This window comes from Oncorhynchus tshawytscha, linkage group LG30 (assembly GCF_018296145.1).
Source record: "Oncorhynchus tshawytscha isolate Ot180627B linkage group LG30, Otsh_v2.0, whole genome shotgun sequence".
NCBI classification, from domain to species: Eukaryota; Metazoa; Chordata; class Actinopteri; order Salmoniformes; family Salmonidae; genus Oncorhynchus; species Oncorhynchus tshawytscha.
Genome location: NC_056458.1, coordinates 12,883,697 through 12,903,080, shown reverse-complemented (window position 1 = coordinate 12,903,080; position 19,384 = coordinate 12,883,697). Strand labels below are relative to the sequence as shown.

The following is a 19,384-nucleotide window of genomic DNA, read 5'->3' as shown; positions in this document are numbered from 1 at the left end:
CCATGGGAGCTGACTATGAAATTCAGCTTGACTACTAAAAAAGCTCACTCCAATCACTCCCCTTCACAAAACTAATTCCATTTTAGGAGAACCTTTCTGTGATTTGTTTAAAGGAGGCAGTTTAAAGGACACACACATAAGCAAACACACACAACCGAAGCTGCACACACTTGCACAGGTACGCATTCAGACAACGATTGCAATCGGATAAAGCAGAATATTAGATTTTGGTGATGTGTTTTCTGTAGATATTGCTGTTCAAGTGCAAAACAGTTCAGGCTGTTATCTATCAAATCAAATCAAATCAAATGTATTTATATAGCCCTTCGTACGTCAGCTGATATCTCAAAGTGCTGTACAGAAACCCAGCCTAAAACCCCAAACAGCAAGCAATGTAGGTGTAGAAGCACAGTGGCTAGGAAAAACTCCCTAGAATGGCCAAAACCTAGGAAGAAACCTAGAGAGGAACCAGGCTATGTGGGGTGGCCAGTCCTCTTCTGGCTGTGCCGGGTGGAGATTATAACAGAACATGGCCAAGATGTTCAAATGTTCATAAATGACCAGCATGATCCAATAATAATAAGGCAGAACAGTTGAAACTTTAGCAGCAGCACGGCCAGGTGGACTGGGTACAGCAAGGAGTCATCATGTCAGGTAGTCCTGAGGCATGGTCCTAGGGCTCAGGTCCTCCGAGAGAGAGAAAGAAAGAGAGAAAGAGAGAATTAGAGAGAGCACACTTAAATTCACACAGGACACCGAATAGGACAGGAGAAGTACTCCAGATATAACAAACTGACCCTAGCCCCCGACACATAAACTACTGCAGCATAAATACTGGAGGCTGAGATCTCAAACTGATTGACCATTGTAGAAGAGCTTTCTTCCCTGAATAGCAGGCAGTCCAGTGGATGCCTATCCATCCAATCCTAATCTTAGGAAAATAAAACATATTAGTTTATTTCCAACTTCATACTACTTCTTGCTACATATCTATATATTGATTGTGTTGTTGTCCCCTGTGTAGGTTTGCTTGGCTTTTCTCGGTTCCTGCCATTTACCTCCTAGCACTCTCCCTACCAACAGGGCTATGATGTGGTTGTGAGCATCTCATCCCTGTGTTGAGAGGTATTTAACCATGATCCCAGAGGATCCTGCCGCATGTATAATTGAGAGGTTTTCACATCTGCTGCCATGTCAGAAATATTGAACATTGTCGCTCAGGGGAACCACGGGGCAGCCTGTTCTGTTCTGTTCTGTCACTGCAGACTGTGCAGTGAGTGGCCTGTAATTAGGACGCTCTTCTTTCGATTAGTTAGCAGAGGAGCCGGATCTCTGTTAGGCCCTCACATTGATTGGTCTATTGGGCTTTTTTCAGGTTAAATCCGTCCTCTGGTAACCTAACGCAGCAGGCGTGAAAGAAATGCCTGAAACTACATGCTTCATATTCTGGTCATGACGAGAGAGGAAAAAAACTGTCGGGGGAGGTTCTCTTCTGCGCTGTCGTGTAAATGTAGAGGAGGAGTTAAGACGGAGTATCACAACTTCAGAGAGCCAGCTAGCAAACGTGCCATAGCTAGCTGCTATACAATATGTTTCACTGGGACTGTATGTAAACAGCGAGGCGCCCGTCCAGAAACAGAAGCCGTGTCACAGGCTGTCTACCTTTTCCCCTGAAAAGTGGATGTTGCCTACTCAGCTGAAGGTGGTCATGTGGTGCCAGACGAGCCCAAGGCTTTCTGTCTTTATTAGACTATAATGACAAAGCCCAGCTGAGGTCTCCTGTGTCCCTCGTTGTTGTTGATCAAATAAAAACGTAAAGAGATGTATTGTCTGCATTCAGTCATTATATCATCGCTTTCATTCATTTATGAATGTTTTCATCACTGAGTTGACCTATTGTTTTACCTTTCTTTTGGTTGACTGATTCAATATATTATGTAATATGGCTGCATTGGCTAAAAGTCCATTTTGTTGTACTTGTAAATAACAAACCAATCATAAACAAACCAATCATTTTTCCTTGGACTACCCACATCATTCACACTGAAACAAAACCACACACTCCCAGGACAGCCACAGCCTATATTTCTGTAGAGCGGCCACTGCAGTTGAGAGGATTGTATGTGTGTGGTGAGATGAAAGTCTGGTGTATATAGCCATTCTGCCCAGCCAGCGCCAGCAGCCCTGACGAACAGCGAGACAGGCAGACAGTGCTAAATGTCAGTGTGCTGAAGCTCCCTCTCCCTGCTCATTGCCAATGCATTGGAAAACAGAGAAAAAGCTGCCTTGGAGGCTGGTGTGATTATAGCGTATGTGAAATAGTACTCTTCTCTCCAGCCATGTTTAAAATGTATTATCTATCTGCTGTTCCTCGTGGAGCACTTGTATGTGAATGTGATCAGCCTACTTCACTTCAGGGACCTGGCTTTGAGTGGATGGCTCTCCAAGTAAATGTATGTGTGGTTTTATTTTCACAAGCTAGATGATTCACAGGTAGAAAACAGAGGGACGGGAGAACAGCTTGGAGACATTGGTTGGTTTTATCATTTTTTCTTTTCTTCTTTTGGTATTCAATGATACATGTATGTGAGTGTGTAATTTTCCCAATCCCGCCCAACACCCACATAACATAGAGAAGTTAGGCTATCTGGTAGGTGTGTGTAAATCAGACCACTACAGACAACCACACAGGCTACACCTCTACATGTATATTGTAATTGTAAATCTCTGTACAGTTCAAAGATCATTGGATTTAATGTGCTTGTTGGAGCCATAATTATTAGCTGTAGACCTTGTCAATAATTCACTCAATACAATTTAGTCTGCAGTTTATTTTCTAACGTATTACTGCAGTGTGATTTCCTAAAGTCGAGACAGGAACATCACTCTATTGAACAAGCCTGACCGTGATATTACTGCAGTGTGATTTCCTAAAGTCGAGAGAAGAACATCACTCTATCGAACAAGCCTGACTGTGATATTACTGCAGTGTGTAAAGTCGAGAGAAGAACATCACTCTATCGAACAAGCCTGACTGTGATATTACTGCAGTGTGATTTCCTAAAGTCGAGACAGGAACATCACTCTATTGAACAAGCCTGACCGTGATATTACTGCAGTGTGATTTCCTAAAGTCGAGACAGGAACATCACTCTATTGAACAAGCCTGACCGTGATATTACTGCAGTGTGATTTCCTAAAGTCGAGAGAAGAACATCACTCTATCGAACAAGCCTGACTGTGATATTACTGCAGTGTGATTTCCTAAAGTCGAGAGAAGAACATCACTCTATCGAACAAGCCTGACTGTGATTGTAAATCCTGTACTCTTGCATATTTATTTTTTCATTTGTCATGCTTTATTCACTGTTCAGAAAATATTGCAATATACAAAGCAACATATGGATGGATAAAGTGTGTGTAGGTCCGTGTGTATCTATGCACATGTGTGTATGTAGGCTATCATGCATGCATGTGTGTATGTAGGCTATCATGCATGCATGTGTGTATGTAGGCTATCATGCATGCATGTGTGTATGAATGCTTGAGTTTTCAGCTAAATTGAATTATTTATTTTATTTTTTATTTTTTTATTTAGCCTTTATTTAACTAGGCAAGTCAGCTAAGAACAAATTCTTATTTACAATGATGACCTACCCCGGCCAAGCCCGGACAACTCTGAGCCAATTGTACGCCGCCCTATGGGACTCCCATACCCGGCCGGATGTGATACAGCCTGGAATTCAACGTAAGATCATCAACAATTGTCACCATGTCATTGGATTTAGGTTAAACGTTGGGTGAAAAAAAATGTCCTTACAATAATGACTTTTTACAAATCCAATCAGTTTTCCACATTGGTTCAACATCATCACGTTTTTTGTTGTTGTTGAAATGACGTGGAAACAACGTTGCCTCTGCCAGTTTTTGCCCAGGGGACAGTGTGTGTGTGCCCTCAGGGTCTTTCTGTCTGACTCTCTGTGCATCTAGCCCTCGGCAGCGTGTTGTCAGCCCTATGTCGGCAGCGTGTTGTCAGCCCTATGTCGGCAGCGTGTTGTCAGCCCTATGTCGGCAGCGTGTTGTCAGCCTATGTCGGCAGCGTGTTATGTCGGCAGCGTGTTGTCAGCCCTATGTCGGCAGCGTGTTATCAGCCCTATGTCGGCAGCGTGTTGTCAGCCCTATGTCGGCAGCGTGTTATCAGCCCTATGTCGGCAGCGTGTTGTCAGCCCAGCGGCCAGTGTCGGCAGCGTGTCAGCCCTATGTCGGCAGCGTGTTATCAGCCCTATGTCGGCAGCGTGTTGTCAGCCCTATGTCGGCCGCGTGTTATCAGCCCTATGTCGGCAGCGTGTTGTCAGCCCTATGTCGGCAGCGTGTTATCAGCCCTATGTCGGCAGCGTGTTATCAGCCCTCTGTCGGCAGCGTGTTTTCAGCCCTATGTCGGCAGCGTGTTGTCAGCCCTATGTCGGCAGCGTGTTATCAGCCCTATGTCGGCAGCGTGTTATCAGCCCTATGTCGGCAGCGTGTTATCAGCCCTATGTCGGCAGCGTGTTATCAGCCCTATGTCGGCAGCGTGTTGTCAGCCCTATGTCGGCAGCGTGTTGTCAGCCCTATGTGTCGTTATCAGCCCAGCGTGTTATCAGCCCTATGTCGGCAGCGTGTTGTCAGCCCTATGTCGGCCGCGTGTTATCAGCCCTATGTCGGCAGCGTGTTGTCAGCCCTATGTCGGCAGCGTGTTGTCAGCCCTATGTCGGCAGCGTGTTGTCAGCCCTATGTCGTCAGCCCTAGCGCGTGTTATCAGCCCTATCAGCCCTATGTCGGCAGCGTGTTATCAGCCCTATGTCGGCAGCGTGTTATCAGCCCTTGTCAGCGTGTTATCAGCCCTATGTCGGCAGCGTGTTGTCAGCCCTATGTCGGCAGCGTGTTATCAGCCCTATGTCGGCAGCGTGTTATCAGCCCTATGTCGGCAGCGTGTTATCAGCCCTATGTCGGCAGCGTGTTGTCAGCCCTATGTCGGCAGCGTGTTGTCAGCCCTATGTCGGCAGCGTGTTATCAGCCCTATGTCGGCAGCGTGTTATCAGCCCTATGTCGGCAGCGTGTTATCAGCCCTATGTCGGCAGCGTGTTATCAGCCCTATGTCGGCAGCGTGTTATCAGCCCTATGTCGGCAGCGTGTTATCAGCCCTATGTCGGCAGCGTGTTATCAGCCCTATGTCGGCAGCGTGTTATCAGCCCTATGTCGGCAGCGTGTTATCAGCCCTATGTCGGCAGCGTGTTATCAGCGGCAGCGTGTTATCAGCCCTATGTCGGCAGCGTGTTATCAGCCCTATGTCGGCAGCGTGTTATCAGCCCTATGTCGGCAGCGTGTTATCAGCACTATGTCGGCAGCGTGTTATCAGCCCTATGTCGGCAGCGTGTTATCAGCCCTATGTCGGCAGCGTGTTATCAGCCCTATGTCGGCAGCGTGTTATCAGCCCTATGTCGGCAGCGTGTTATCAGCCCTATGCCGGCAGCGTGTTATCAGCCCTATGCCGGCAGCGTGTTATCAGCCCTATGCCGGCAGCGTGTTATCAGCCCTATGTCGGCAGCGTGTTATCAGCCCTATGTCGGCAGCGTGTTATCAGCCCTATGTCGGCAGCGTGTTATCAGCACTATGTCGGCAGCGTGTTATCGGAGAAATCCAATCTTGTCACATCAAGCGAGGCCCCTGTCCCCTGTCCCCTGCCACAATGGAACAGACTGACGTCTCCTGGCCGACGAGACATAGTGCTGTTCTGAGCTGTCATTTGAATGGCAGATGACACCCCGTCAGTCAGTCACAGGAGAGATGCGGCAAGAATAGGGATGGCCAATCATCACATAGATGGCCTCACCCCATCGCCTCTGGAGACACGCTACGCCTCAGCAAAGGGCAGGCTCAGATTCACACTCACAGCAGACACAGGTTCTATTATAGTTTCTAGTCTGGAGAGAAACCCACATGCACAATATTTCGTTGATGAAGCTTTCTGCATGTTATTTATTTATTTGAACTTTTCCGAGATCAGATGCACACACTGTTATTTTACTTGGCGATGACATATTCAGCTCTTGCTTGTCTTGTTGTGAAAGAGACAAAACAAGTATCAGTGAGTTTGTTATTTTCAATCAACTCCTCCCTGAATTGTGTGCAGGTTAAAGGGTTCAGTGCCCAATCAGAGAGAGGACGGTAATCAGAGGAGCGTCAGACCCTGTCCTGCTCAGTGAGATGTGGGGTCTGGATGGTTGAGCTCACTGGAACATTATCCAGATGTACCATGTTAGCATCTAGCTAACCCTGTCTCATAGTCTGCTCCATTAGACTACAGGCCTGTTATTGTAGCACACAGTAGTCAGAATGGCAGAGGCAAACAGACAACACCCTGAAGACTGCAATCTACTGGTCCAACCCAACACTGCAAAGTTTGTTAGATCAATTTTAGTCTGGTGTTTGGGAGTCGGAGTTACTCAAAGGATATTGTCTCAGATGTTCTCGACTCGATGAGGAAACACAACAATGGGCAATTTATTCAATTCACTTTTTGTGTCAGTTTACGTATCACAATAAAAGTTATATTATAGTAGTGTGAGGGAAACACATGTTGCAACACAGAGCTGTTCTCTCTCCAATATCATTTTAAGAGGATATTGAGATGGGAAATGAGGATAGTGGGTACTGGGGTGTATTGAGAGTTACCGGGCGAGTGTGTCTATCAGGCAAGTGTGGGGGAGTCTCTGCACATGAGCCTTTGCTGTGTGTTCATCCCAGGATTAAATCTGGATTATCGAGGCAAACAGAGAAAGGGAACTATGACAGTAGGGGATGATCCTAGCCAGGGCTGGAGAGTGGGCTGCCCACAGTTCACACACAACACACACTGTCTGTATGCGGGGCTGGGGTAAAAATGCTTATTCTCTTGTCTGTCTCTTAGAGAAAATAACATAGTTTGTTTTTAAGCTTTGCTGTTACAATTGGGAGTCAGGTAAACACCAAAAACAGCCTACCATTGAGACATGCATCAATTCAAACCCTAATATTCTCACATTGTGAGTCATCTTCTGAGAACGGTGGGGAAAGTAGGGAGGAACATAAGAGAAATCATTTTAATGGACTACGGCGAGGCCCCAAAAGGCATGTAATGTCATCCCAAAAAGACAGTATGTACTATCATTGCTCTGGGTTGTTCTAACAAGCTCTTAGCCAAAGAAGAAACTTGCAAAAATATGCCTCTCTAGCAGATTGTACCATTGTTGCCCTCTTGTTGCTTTTCACCAATAACATCAGTAGCATCATAGACGTAACTCCTGTGCCTGGTAGCAGGCACTTCTTTGAAATGACTGCTATAATGGGGAGCCCAGATGTTTATCGCAGACTGGCTGAGGAGTGGGACGTGGGAACGAATACTGTGCCAAAGATCATCTGAAGGCTTGATGTCCTTGATGTCGCTATCAACTCATCTCACATGCTTTTCCTGAATTTGCACAATTTGCTGCATTTCCCTGTAAAACGTCCCTCTCCTCCTCCCTGTCCTTTTAGCAGAACAAAAGGCTGCTATCACAGTTGTCTGTCAGTGTGTGGTGTGTGGAGAGGCCCAGAGATGGTCCAGGTACAAAGACTCAGATAAACAAGGCATGTCTCTTATCATTCCTCCCAAAAGACAGGGCCGGCAAAGGGCGGATTCTGTCCATCCATAATTTGTTTTGTAATATTTTTTCTGTTGATATTTATTTACCACAGTAGCACCACATGTATCATAGCACACCCTACACACACACCACATAGAAGCAGCAGATTTCACACCAACGTAAGTATAATAACATCTGTAATGAGATTACAGTAGTGGAGACGTGTTGTATTTTCATGGCAGGAGTCGCACGATGGTTCATCTGAGGTGGAAGTTTGTAAACATTTTGACAGAGAAAGATAGTGAAAGGGATGAAGAGAGAGAGAGAGGGAAGCAAGAGATAAAGAGGGAGAGAGAGAGAGGGGGAGAGCGAGAGAGAGAGAGAGAGAACGTGGTACATACCCTTTGGGTAGGATGCCGACTCATTCTCTCTTAGGGAGGTGGAGGTTGTGATCGTGCTGTCTGAGGTGGCACCCCCATAGGCACGCCTGTCATACAGTTGACTGCTCGTGCTCTGAGTCAGCACAGAGTCTGGCGACCCCTTTGACCTCTCCAATGTGGGGATGACTTGTTTCCTTTTTGTTTACTGCTATTAGCAAAACACAACTCCTTTATAGTCGCCTTCATTTTGAGAGTAAGTAGCAACCCTAGAGGGTTTTGAGACACCCGAAGATCTTACCAAGACGTGCCTGCCTGCCTACCTCACAGCTCCAATGCAATTACCTTCCGTTAATAAAGCTGCCCAGTCCTGAGGCTGGGTCGCCCTCCCCTGCTCCCCCCATCCGTCCTCACCCCCTAGACACTCACTGTGTAATCAAACTGACGAAGACCTCTGCTCGTGAGGCGCCAGGCTGTTTACCTTTGCTGCTGTGTGGATTGACGGTTGGGCCGTCTGACCTGAGGCATGGCTTGATGTGAAAAGCTCCTCGGTTGCTGCGGGATGGAGGGAAAGGCAGGCAGAGGCAGCCCTCCTCTGAGGGGGTAGGCTAACTGAGTTTGACATAGCTGTTTCTGCTGAGAGGCTGCAGGGATGCTGCTTCCTGGGCCAACTCCAGGACCCTCAGCTTTGTGTCTGGATGTGGAGTTGAGGAAGTGGTAAATGGTAATGCAGAGGGAGGAGGCCCAGTAACCCCTCTGTGGACTGTCAGCGTGCAGAGGGCAGCAGCACATCACTCACTCCTCTCTGTGAATCTGCAGCCTTTCTGAATTTTCCCCTCTATTTATATTACACTAAAATGTTCTTGGTTCCCAAGAGCTTAAGTAAAGCTTTCATTTAGAAATCCAGGGCTTAAAAACAAAGGTGTCATTGTACCCTGATGATTCATGTTTTCTTTTAAATCCACAATTTGGATCCCGCCACAGCCTCATAGAGGATCTAGACACTTTATCTAACCTCTCTGGAGTGTACTATATTATGTGTTGGCTCACAATTTTTTCAAAACTTTTACACTATCGTGTAGTATACCAATAAAATGGTCTGATGGTGATGTGGATATACTCAGTATACATATCCCAAAAGAAAGAATTGATCTCACTCCAATACATTTAATAGAAAGTTAATAAAAAATAGATAAGATCTTGCTGCCACGGAAAGGTAAATACCTGTCTATTTGTGGAAAAACCACCCTGATTAACTCTTTGGTCATATCCCACTTTACATATTTTCTCATGGTATTGCCTACACCTAGCGCACAGTATTTTAAATTATTTGAGAAAAAAAATATTCAGTTTTATTTGGAATGGCAAGTTAGACCAAATTAAACGGGCTAATTCGTATAATGAATATGAATTTGGAGGAAAGAAATGATTAAATATTAAAGCATTACACCTCGCAATAAAGGCTTCAGTCTTAAAAAAGTTATACTTAAATCCAAACAGGTTCTCTAGCAAATTAGTAAGAATGTCTCATCCTATGTTCAAGATTGACCTTTTCCCTTTATTCAGATTACAACCTCTCACTTTCAGTTATTTGAAAAGAAAATCATCTCCCAAATATTGCTATTTTTTAAAACAAGCCGTTGGTTGCAATTTCAATTTTATCCACCAGAAAGGACAGGACAAATTACACAACAAATATTGTGTTAAAACTCAAATATACTACAAAAAAAGGTAGAATCTTCATGAATTATATCATAGGACTGGTGAATTTATGTCATACATGCAGCTAACAAAAACATCTGGAAATGTCTGCTTTAGCCAAAATTACAACCAACTAATTGTAGCATTACCGCAAAAATGGAAGAGGAAGAGGAAGGAGAAAAAAGTAAAGAAATGGTATACCATTTTATTGGTATACTACACGATAGTGTAAAAGCATTAAAGACCTTAAATGGTTAATGAAAGTATGCCAGTTTCATTTAAGGACCAAAAAATGGACAGGCATGCCATATAGACTGCAAAAGAGATTTTTGACGTACCGATTCTATGGCACATGGTCTAAGAACTGATACGCAAAACGACACCGGATTCCACATTTTTCAATTTAAATGATTATACATAATTCTTGCAACCAACATAATGTTATTTATATGGCGGATACAACCTTCCCAGCTCTGCAGATTTTGCTGCGAAGAGGCAGAATCATTAGATCATTTGTTTTGGTACTGTCCATACTGTATGTAACTTGTTTTTGGTCACAGATCCAGGAATGGCTGAAGAATTGCAATATTTACCTGGAGCTAACCCCGGAGATAGCTCTACTGGGCGATCTGAAAAGTCATAGTCAATTGATCAATAAAATAATAATAATATATATATTTTAAAGTTTTATTTTCAATTTACAATCTGTAGAAACAATGAGAATAGAAAGGTTCAGAACTTTTCTGAAACATCACAGGACAAACATATGGCAAATAGAAATCAAATATGGATGGTGTTAAGAGATAGATGGGAGGGGTTGAATGGAGTTGAGGTTTGGGACGAATAACAACAAACAATAACAAGGTAACTAATGTAAAACATACTGTGTCCGTAAAACGTTTATGGGTTAAGAACTGTTGTGAAAGAGCACAGTTTGAAAGATATGGCAAATATAAATCAAACCAGATGAACATCAGATATAGATGGGAGAGGTTGAGGGTCGAGGAAGGACATCAGATATAGATGGGAGAGGTTGAGGGTTGAGGAAGGACATCAGATATAGATGGTTGAGAGTCGAGGAAGGACATCAGATATAGATGGGAGAGGTTGAGGGTCGAGGAAGGACAGGAGTAGAAATAAACAAAATATACAATTGAAGTCGGATATTTCACTTGCACAGTAAAGTATTATATACAGTTGAAGTCGGAAGTTTACATACACCATTGCCAAATACATTTAAACTCCGTTTTTCACAATTCCTGACATTTAATCCTAGTAAAAAGTCCCTGTCTTAGGTCAGGTAGGATCACCACTTTATTTTAAGAATGTGAAATGTCAGAATAATAGGAGAGAGAATTATTTATTTCATCTTTTATTTCTTTCCTCACATTCCCAGTGGGTCAGAAGTTTACATACACTCAATTAGTATTTGGTAGCATTGCCTTTAAATTGTGTAACTTGGGTCAAACGTTTCGGTAGCCTTCCACAAACTTCCCACAACAAGTTGGATGAATTTTGACCCATTCCTCCTGACAGAGCTGGTGTAACTGAGTCAGGTTTGTAGGCCTCCTTGCTCGCACACACTTTTTCAGTTCTGCCCACAAATGTTCTATAGGATTGAGGTCAGGGATCTGTGATGGCCACTCCAATACCTTGACTTTGTTGTCCTTAAGCCATTTTGCCACAACTTTGGAAGTATGCTTGGGGTTATTGTCCATTTGGAAGAGCCATTTGCGACCAAGCTGTAACTTCCTGACTGATGTCTTGAGATGTTGCTTCAATATATCCACATAATTTTCCTCCATCATGATGCCATCGATTTTGTGAAGTGCACCAGTCCCTCCTGCAGCAAAGCACGCCCACAACATGATGCTGCCACCCCCGTGCCTCACGGTTGGGATGGTATTCTTCATTTTGAAAAGTACGATCTTTGTCCCCATGTGCAGTTGCAAACCATAGTCTGTTTTTATAGTGGTTCTGGAGCAGTGGCTTCTTCCTTGCTGAGCAGCCTTTCAGGTTATGTCGATATAGAACTCATTTTACTGTGGATATAGATACTTTTGTACCCGTTTCCTCCAGCATCTTCACCAGGTCCTTTGCTGTTGTTCTGGGATTTATTTGCACTTTTCGCACCAAAGTACTTTCTTCTCTAGGAGACAGAATGCATCTCCTTCCTGAGCGGTATGACGGCTGCGTGGTCCCATGGTATTTATACTTGCATACTATTGTTTGTACAGATGAACATGGTACCTTCAGGTGTTTGGAAATTGCTCCCAAGGATGAACCGGACTTGTGGAGGTCGGCAATTCTTTCTTTCTTTCTTTTTTCTTCTTTTTTTTCTTTTCTTTTGATTTTCCCATGATGTCAAGCAAAGAGGGACTGAGTTTGAAGGTAGGCCTTGAAATACAGCCACAGGTACACCTCCAATTGACTCAAATGAGGTCAATTAGCCTATCAGAAGCTTCTGAAGCCATGACATAATTTTCTGGAATTTTCCAAGCTGTTTAAAAATGCAGTCAACTTAGTGTATTTAAACTTCTGACCCACTGGAAATTGTGATACAATGAATTATAAGTGAAATAATCTGTCTGTAAACAATTGTTGGAAGGATTGCTTGTGTCATGCACAGAGTAGATGTCCTAACCGACTTGCCAAAACTATAGTTTGATAACAAGATATTAGTGGAGTGGTTAAAAAATGAGTTTTAATGATTCCAACGTAAGTACACGTAAACTTCTGACTTCAACTGTAGCTATTGCAAAATAGACTGTGTCCATAAAATATATATAGTATGTATAAGCTGGTCGTAGAGGCCTAAGCGTTGTTGTTCACTCGTTTGCTTCAATTGAGGGAGGGGTGGCAGTGTTAGAAAGTAATAAAGGAAAATATATTGAAGAACATATGTGTATATGCAGTACCAGTCAAAGGTTTGGACACACCTACTCATTAAAGGTTTTTTTTTTATTTTTACTACTTTCTACATTGTAGAATAATAGTGTAGATATCAACACTATGAAATAACACTTATGGAATCATGTAGTAACCCAAGAAGTGTTAAACAAATCATAATATATTTTATATTTGAGATTCTTCAAATAGCCACCCGTTGCCTTGGTGACAGCTTTGCACACTCTTGGCATTCTGTCAACCAGCTTTTCCAACAGTCTTGAAGGATTTCCCACATATGCTGAGCACTTGTTGGCTGCTTTTCCTTCACTCTGCGGTCCAACTCATCCAAAACTATCTCAATTTAGTTGAGGTTGGGTGATTGTGGAGGCCAGGTCATCTGATGCAGCACTCCATCACTCTCCTTCTTGGTCGAATAGCCCTTACACAGCCTGGAGGTGTGTTATGGGTCATTGTCCTGTTGAAAAACAAATGATAGTCCCACTAAGTGCAAACCAGATGGGATGGCATATCGCTGCAGTATGCTGTGGTAGCCATGCTGGTTAAATGTGCCTTAAATTCTAAATAAATCACAGAGAATGTCACCAGAGACGCACCCCCAAACCTTCACAACTCCTCCTACATTTTTCACGGTGGGAACATGCAGAGATCATCCGTTCACCTACTCTGCATCTCACAAAGACATGGCGGTTGGAACAAAAAATCTCAAATTTGACCAAAGGACAGATTTCCACAGATCTAATGTCCATTGCTCGTGTTTCTTGGTGCACGTAAGTCTCTTCTTCTTATTGGTGTCCTTTAGTAGTGGTTTCTTTGCAGCAATTCGACCATGAAGGCCTGATTCACACAGTCTCCTCTGAACAGTTGATTTTGAAATATGCCTGTTACTTGAACTCTGTGAAGCATTTATTTGGGCTGCAGAGGTAACTCTGGGTCTTCCTTTCCTGTGGCGGTCCTCATGAGAGCCAGTTTCATCAAAGCGCTTGATGGTTTTTGCGACTGCAGTTTAGGAAACGTTCAAAGTTCTTGAAATGTTCCGTATTGACTGACCTTCATGTCTTAAAGTAATGATGGAATGTCGTTTCTCTTTGCTTATTTGAGCTTTTCTTGCAATAATATGGACTTGGTCTTTTACCAAATAGGGCTATATTCTGTATCCAACCCTACCTTGTCACAACACAACTGATTAGCTCAAATGCATTAAGAAGGAAAGAAATTCCACAAATTAACTTTTATGAAGGCACACCTGTTAATTGAAATGCATTCCAGGTGACTACCTCATGAAGCTGGTTGAGAGGAGGTGAAGAGAGTGCAAAGGCCTTGATGACAGCTTTTTCTTACTATATGATTCCATATGTGTTATTTCATAGTTTTGATGTCTTCACTATTAATCTACAATGTAGAAAATAGTAAACATAATGAAAAACCCTTGAATGAGTAGGTGTGTCCACACTTTTGACTGGTAGTGTATGTATTGTATGTGAATATGTTTGTATCTATATACTGTATATGTATGTGTGTTTATGTAGTAATATAATATTTGCAAAAAATATATGGGGGATTGGAAGTGATTTTCAATAGGTCAATTTATCCATTCCATAACAAACAAGTCCATTAAACATACAGCCAGACACACATTCTAGTGATTACCCTGTTTTGCTTTCTGTAGTGATGATAGAGGTATATACAAATGCTAACGAAGCTTGCAGTATTAGTTGGCAAGAGGCCATCCCTCCCTGACTTAACCATCTGTCCCTGGGTATGGTCTTTCTCATCACTTCATAGACCTCTAGCCATAAGATTAAGGCTACAAAGTAATGCTTTAGCCATCTCCATTTCATTTTCCAATATCTGGGCTATAGGCATCACCATTCAGCTGTTCAATGTTTTGTTCTTTGCGTTCGTCTGTTCTCCGTCACAGAGTTGGATATGGATAATGCTTCCTGTGTTTTGGGACAGGGGATTGGGCAGGTGACGAGGCACACCAGACTTTTTAGGATCATCCAGCTTGTGACTTTTACAGACTCCCAACTGCCAAGGAGAGTGGATTAGCCGCCCGCTGTTATTTTGGGCTCAATTTATCCCCCTTTAGAGAACGGTCGAGTCGTCTTTCCGGCCTCTTGTTCTTGTCAGGCACTCTCCCTCTCTTTGTTCATATCCATTTGTGTTGTCCCGCTGTACTATACAAGAGAAACAAGGGTAGACAGGGCTGAAATTACTGCAAAAAGCCAATATTTTGCTACTTTCCAAAATGTGTAAGTCACCAGCTACTTAAAGTGCTTAGTTTTCCGTTTCAATTTCAATGAGATACACTACTGGTGAAAAGTTTTAGACACACCTACTCATTCAAGGTTTTTTTTTTTTTTTACTACTTTCTACATTGTAGAATAATAGTGAAGACATCTACACTATGAAATAACACATATGGAATCATGTTGTAACCCAAAAAGTGTTTAACAAATCAAAATATATATTATATTTGAGATTCTTCAAATTGCCACCCTTTGCCTTGATGACAGCTTTGCACAATCTTGGCATTCTCCCAACCAGCTTCACCTGGAATGCTTTTCCAACAGTCTTGAAGGTGTTCCCACATATGCTGAGCACTTGTTGGCTGCTTATCCTTCACTCTGCGGTCCGACTCATCCCCAACCATCTCATTTTAGTTGAGGTAAGGGGATTATGCAGGACAGGGCTTCTGATGCAGCACTCCATCACTCGCCTTCTTGATCAAATAGCCCTTACACAGCCTGGAGGTGTGTTGGGTCATTGTCCTGTTGAAAAACAAATGATAGTCCCACTATGCCCAAACCAGATGGGATGGCGTATCGCTGCAGATTTCTGTCGTAGCCATGCTGGTTAAGTGTGCCTTGAATTCTAAATAAATCACAGAGAGTGTCACCAGCAAAGCACCCCCACACTATCACACCTCCTCCTCCATGCTTCACAGTGGGAAATACACATGCGGAGGTCATCCGTTCACCCACATCGCATCTCACAAAGACATGACAGTTGGAAACAAAAATCTCCAATTTCGACTCCAGACCAAATGACAAATTTCCACCGGTCTAATGTCCATTGCTCGTGTTTCTTGGCCCAAGCAAGTCTCTTCTTCTTATTTGTGTCCTTTATTAGTGGTTTCTTTGCAGCAATTTGACCCTGAAGGCCTGATTCACACAGTCTCCTCTAAACAGTCGATGTTGAGATGTGCCTGTTACTTGAACTCTGTGAAGCATTTATTTGGGCTGCAATTTCTGAGGCTGGTTATTCAACTTAACTTATCCTCTGCAGCAGAGGTAACTCTGGATCTTCTATTCCTGTGGCGGTCCTCATAAGAGCCAGCTTCATCATAGCGCTTGATGGTTTTAGCGACTGCACTTGAAGAAACTTTTAAAGTTCTTGAATATTCCCGTATTGACTGACCTTCATGTCTTAAAGTAATGATGGACTGTCATTTATCTTTGCTTATTTGAGCTGTTCTTGCCATAATATGGACTTGGTCTTTTACCAAAATAGGGCTATCTTCTGTATACCACCCCTACCTTGTCAAAATGTGTATAATTTCAGCAAGAAGTTCTGCTTCTGATCTCCATGACCTTAGCTTTCCCTCTAGTGTGAAAACAATATCAGTTTACGGAGTGTGTGAGAGATGGATATAGTGAGTGAATGGCTATGTGAGACCCAGATTAAGTTGAAGAATAGATGAGTAAGCGTCACCTCTTCCTGGAACCCCTGCCTGTTTGTCTGTCTGTCTGTCTGTTTGTACCAGACAGACAGGAGGACTAATCCCTCCAAACAACCTCCCATGGAGCAGCAGCTTGTGTAACATTCACAATGAGATGGTAATCCTCCCAAATAAGAAATTCAGAAGGTCTGGCACTGTAAATATACAGTATGGCATCCCAGACAGGTAGATTATGCTAATGATGTTCTCCATGTTATTGTTTCATGTCAAAGCTAGATTCATGTTTAATACCTGAAAAAGGGGTGACATTATAAGGCCCTTTTTGAGGTCATGAGGTTATTTCTGATGTAGAATAATCAGATAGATTAGAATTATCCCCATAATGTAGACCACACATTTCATAACTGAACACTACTGTTCATTTCATTTCCAGAAACAGAAGCCCTGAGTGCCAAAAACAAATAAAATACCATACACAATGAGATACTCACCCAGAACCACAGTCTTTCTCAAGGCGATATGTTCTATGTTTGGGAAATTTTACAATAACAGCATGGCTCGGAGACTTAGATTTGTCACTTTAATAGTGTACCATACAAAAACCATTCATTGCTAAGTTAAACAAACCATACAACTCTATGCACAAGGACTACTTTTAACAATGTTCACTGAATACTATTCAAAAACACAGTGCAAATATCAAGTTTGGTAACAGAATGACGGTAAAATGTCCCACCTTTTTATACGTGACCATGTTTTCCAAAAACTCGGAATTAGGATTCAAAGATGTCTGCAGACACAATAGGGTGTCAGCTACCCTACATGACCAAAAGTATGTAGACACCCCTTCTAATGAGTGGATTCGGCTATTTCAGCCACACACATTGCTGACAGGTGTATAAAATTGAGCTACAGTATGCAATCTCCATAGACAAACATTGGCAGTAGAATGGCATTACTGAAGAGCTTAGTGACTTTCACCGTGGCACCGTCATAGGATGCTACCTTTCCAACAGGTCAGTTCGTCAAATTTCGGCCCTGCTAGAGCTGCTCCTGTCAACTAGTGGTGACAGTGAAGTGGAAATGTCTAGGAGCAACAACGGCTCCTGGTAGGCCACACAAGCTCACAGAACGGTACCGCCGAGTGCTGAATCGCATAGCGTGTAAAAATGGTCCGTTCTCGGTTGCAACACTCACTTCGGAGTTCCAAACTGCATCTGGAAGCAACGTCAGCACAATAACTGTTCGTCGGGAGCTTCATGAAATGGGTTTCCATCATGGGTCCCTGACATGTAATATACAGAAATGCATAATTTTGAATGTCATTCTCTTCATGAGACATGTAATAGACATGTAATATCCTTCTTTGCATGTTTAGGTATTATTCTACACACTGACTGGCTATAGACGGGTTGGTCGTTTAGCAACAAAACCGGAGCGGGCGCAACTATGGGGCAAAACAGACAGGGTTGGCTTGGACTGTTGACAACATGTCAACTATATTTCGTCTCCATTGTTTATTGAAAACAAACACATTTGCATAATGTCTCTCATATACGTTGTTACCGTTGTGGGTTAGCTAGCGAATTTGAACCATTTCAGTATAGACGTGATATCAGTCAAAACGCCTAAAAACAAGACATGGTATGAAAACAAGATAAATGTAGCTGAAACGAGCCAGCTATGATTCCCCACATGGCAGCTTCTTGTCATTGTTGCTAGCTATCTGGCCATCCAGAATCACAACCACATGCGGCCTTCTGCCCCATTGAAACGTGCACATAGTTTTCATGACGTTGTCAGCTACCTGTCTATGATTCTAATGAGCTCTGGCCCCAAACAGTATCAGATTTGTACCAATCATAGATGTCTATGTTTCACAAGTTTGGACATCACAGTACATCACACTAGAGCACAGTAGAGTACAGTACAGCACACTACAGTAGAGTATAGTTCAGTGCAGTAACGTAGAATAGATTTCAGTACAGTAGAGTTCAGTACAGTACAGTATAGTTAATAAATTATATTGTACTCTACTCTCGTGTGCATGTAACCCGATTACAAAAATAATGTAACTGTAATCCGTTACATTACAAACAAAAATATTCTAATCAGATTACAGATATTTTTGAAAAACTAGATGATTACTTAAATTCAGAAAGGATGTTTGTGAAAAATGCCTTACAACTAATCTCTCTTTTCTGAATGACATTCAATTAAGATTTGAAAAAGGTGCAAGTTTGTTCCACCTGAGCGAGAGTCAGAGACCGCTATGATGTCAGAGACACTATGATGTCAGAGACCACTATGTTGACACACCAAATTCAATTGGTGCATTCTTTTTGTTTTCTTATAATGCCCATAAAGGGAAAAGTATTCCAAAAGTAACTGAAAGTAACCAGATTACTTTACTGAGTTATGAGTAATCCAAGAGTTACGTTACTGATTACAATTTTTGACAGCTAACTAGTAACTGTTATGGATTACATTTAGAAAGTAACCTACTCAACCTTAAAGGGTTTTTCGACTGTTCCCATATGAGAACCATTTGAAGAACTCTTTTTGGTTCAAGATAGAACCTTTAGGTTCCAGATAGAACCTTTTTGGGTTCCATGTAGGGTTCTACATGGAGGTAATCAGATTACTTTACTCTGAACCTGTCATAGAAAAAAAGGTTTCTAAAGAGTTCTTTGGCTGTCCCCATAGGAGAACCCTATTTTGTTCCAAATTTCATCTACTTTTCTACGTCCATGGACATCTGGTTAGAGTAAATGGAAGGAGAGGGGCTCATGGGTAGGTGTCAGTAAGAGCCGGAAGAGTTGACATTAACTGGAGAGAGAGAGGGATGTTCAGACTGTTTTCACACTCTTGCTTTGACCACCATGCGACAAAAATAAAACATTGAGCTGAACATAACAGTATGCCAGTGGAAGGGAGGACAGTAGAAGGTCACCCAACTGTGCTTTGTGACTACTATGAATTCCCATTGTATCCAATTCAGTTGCAGCCATTATGTTACTGATTTTTCTGTCATTCTGTTACCGATTTGGTAACCTAATGTAGCAGGTGTAAAA

The 19,384-nt window shown here is 42.7% G+C and overlaps 1 protein-coding gene across 5 annotated transcripts in view; it reads left to right on the top strand.

The window, feature by feature from the left end:
* The window catches only part of LOC112250279 (seizure protein 6 homolog), a 204,956-nt gene that overhangs the window by 5,678 nt on the left and 179,894 nt on the right, over positions 1–19,384 (top strand). The window lies entirely within an intron of this gene.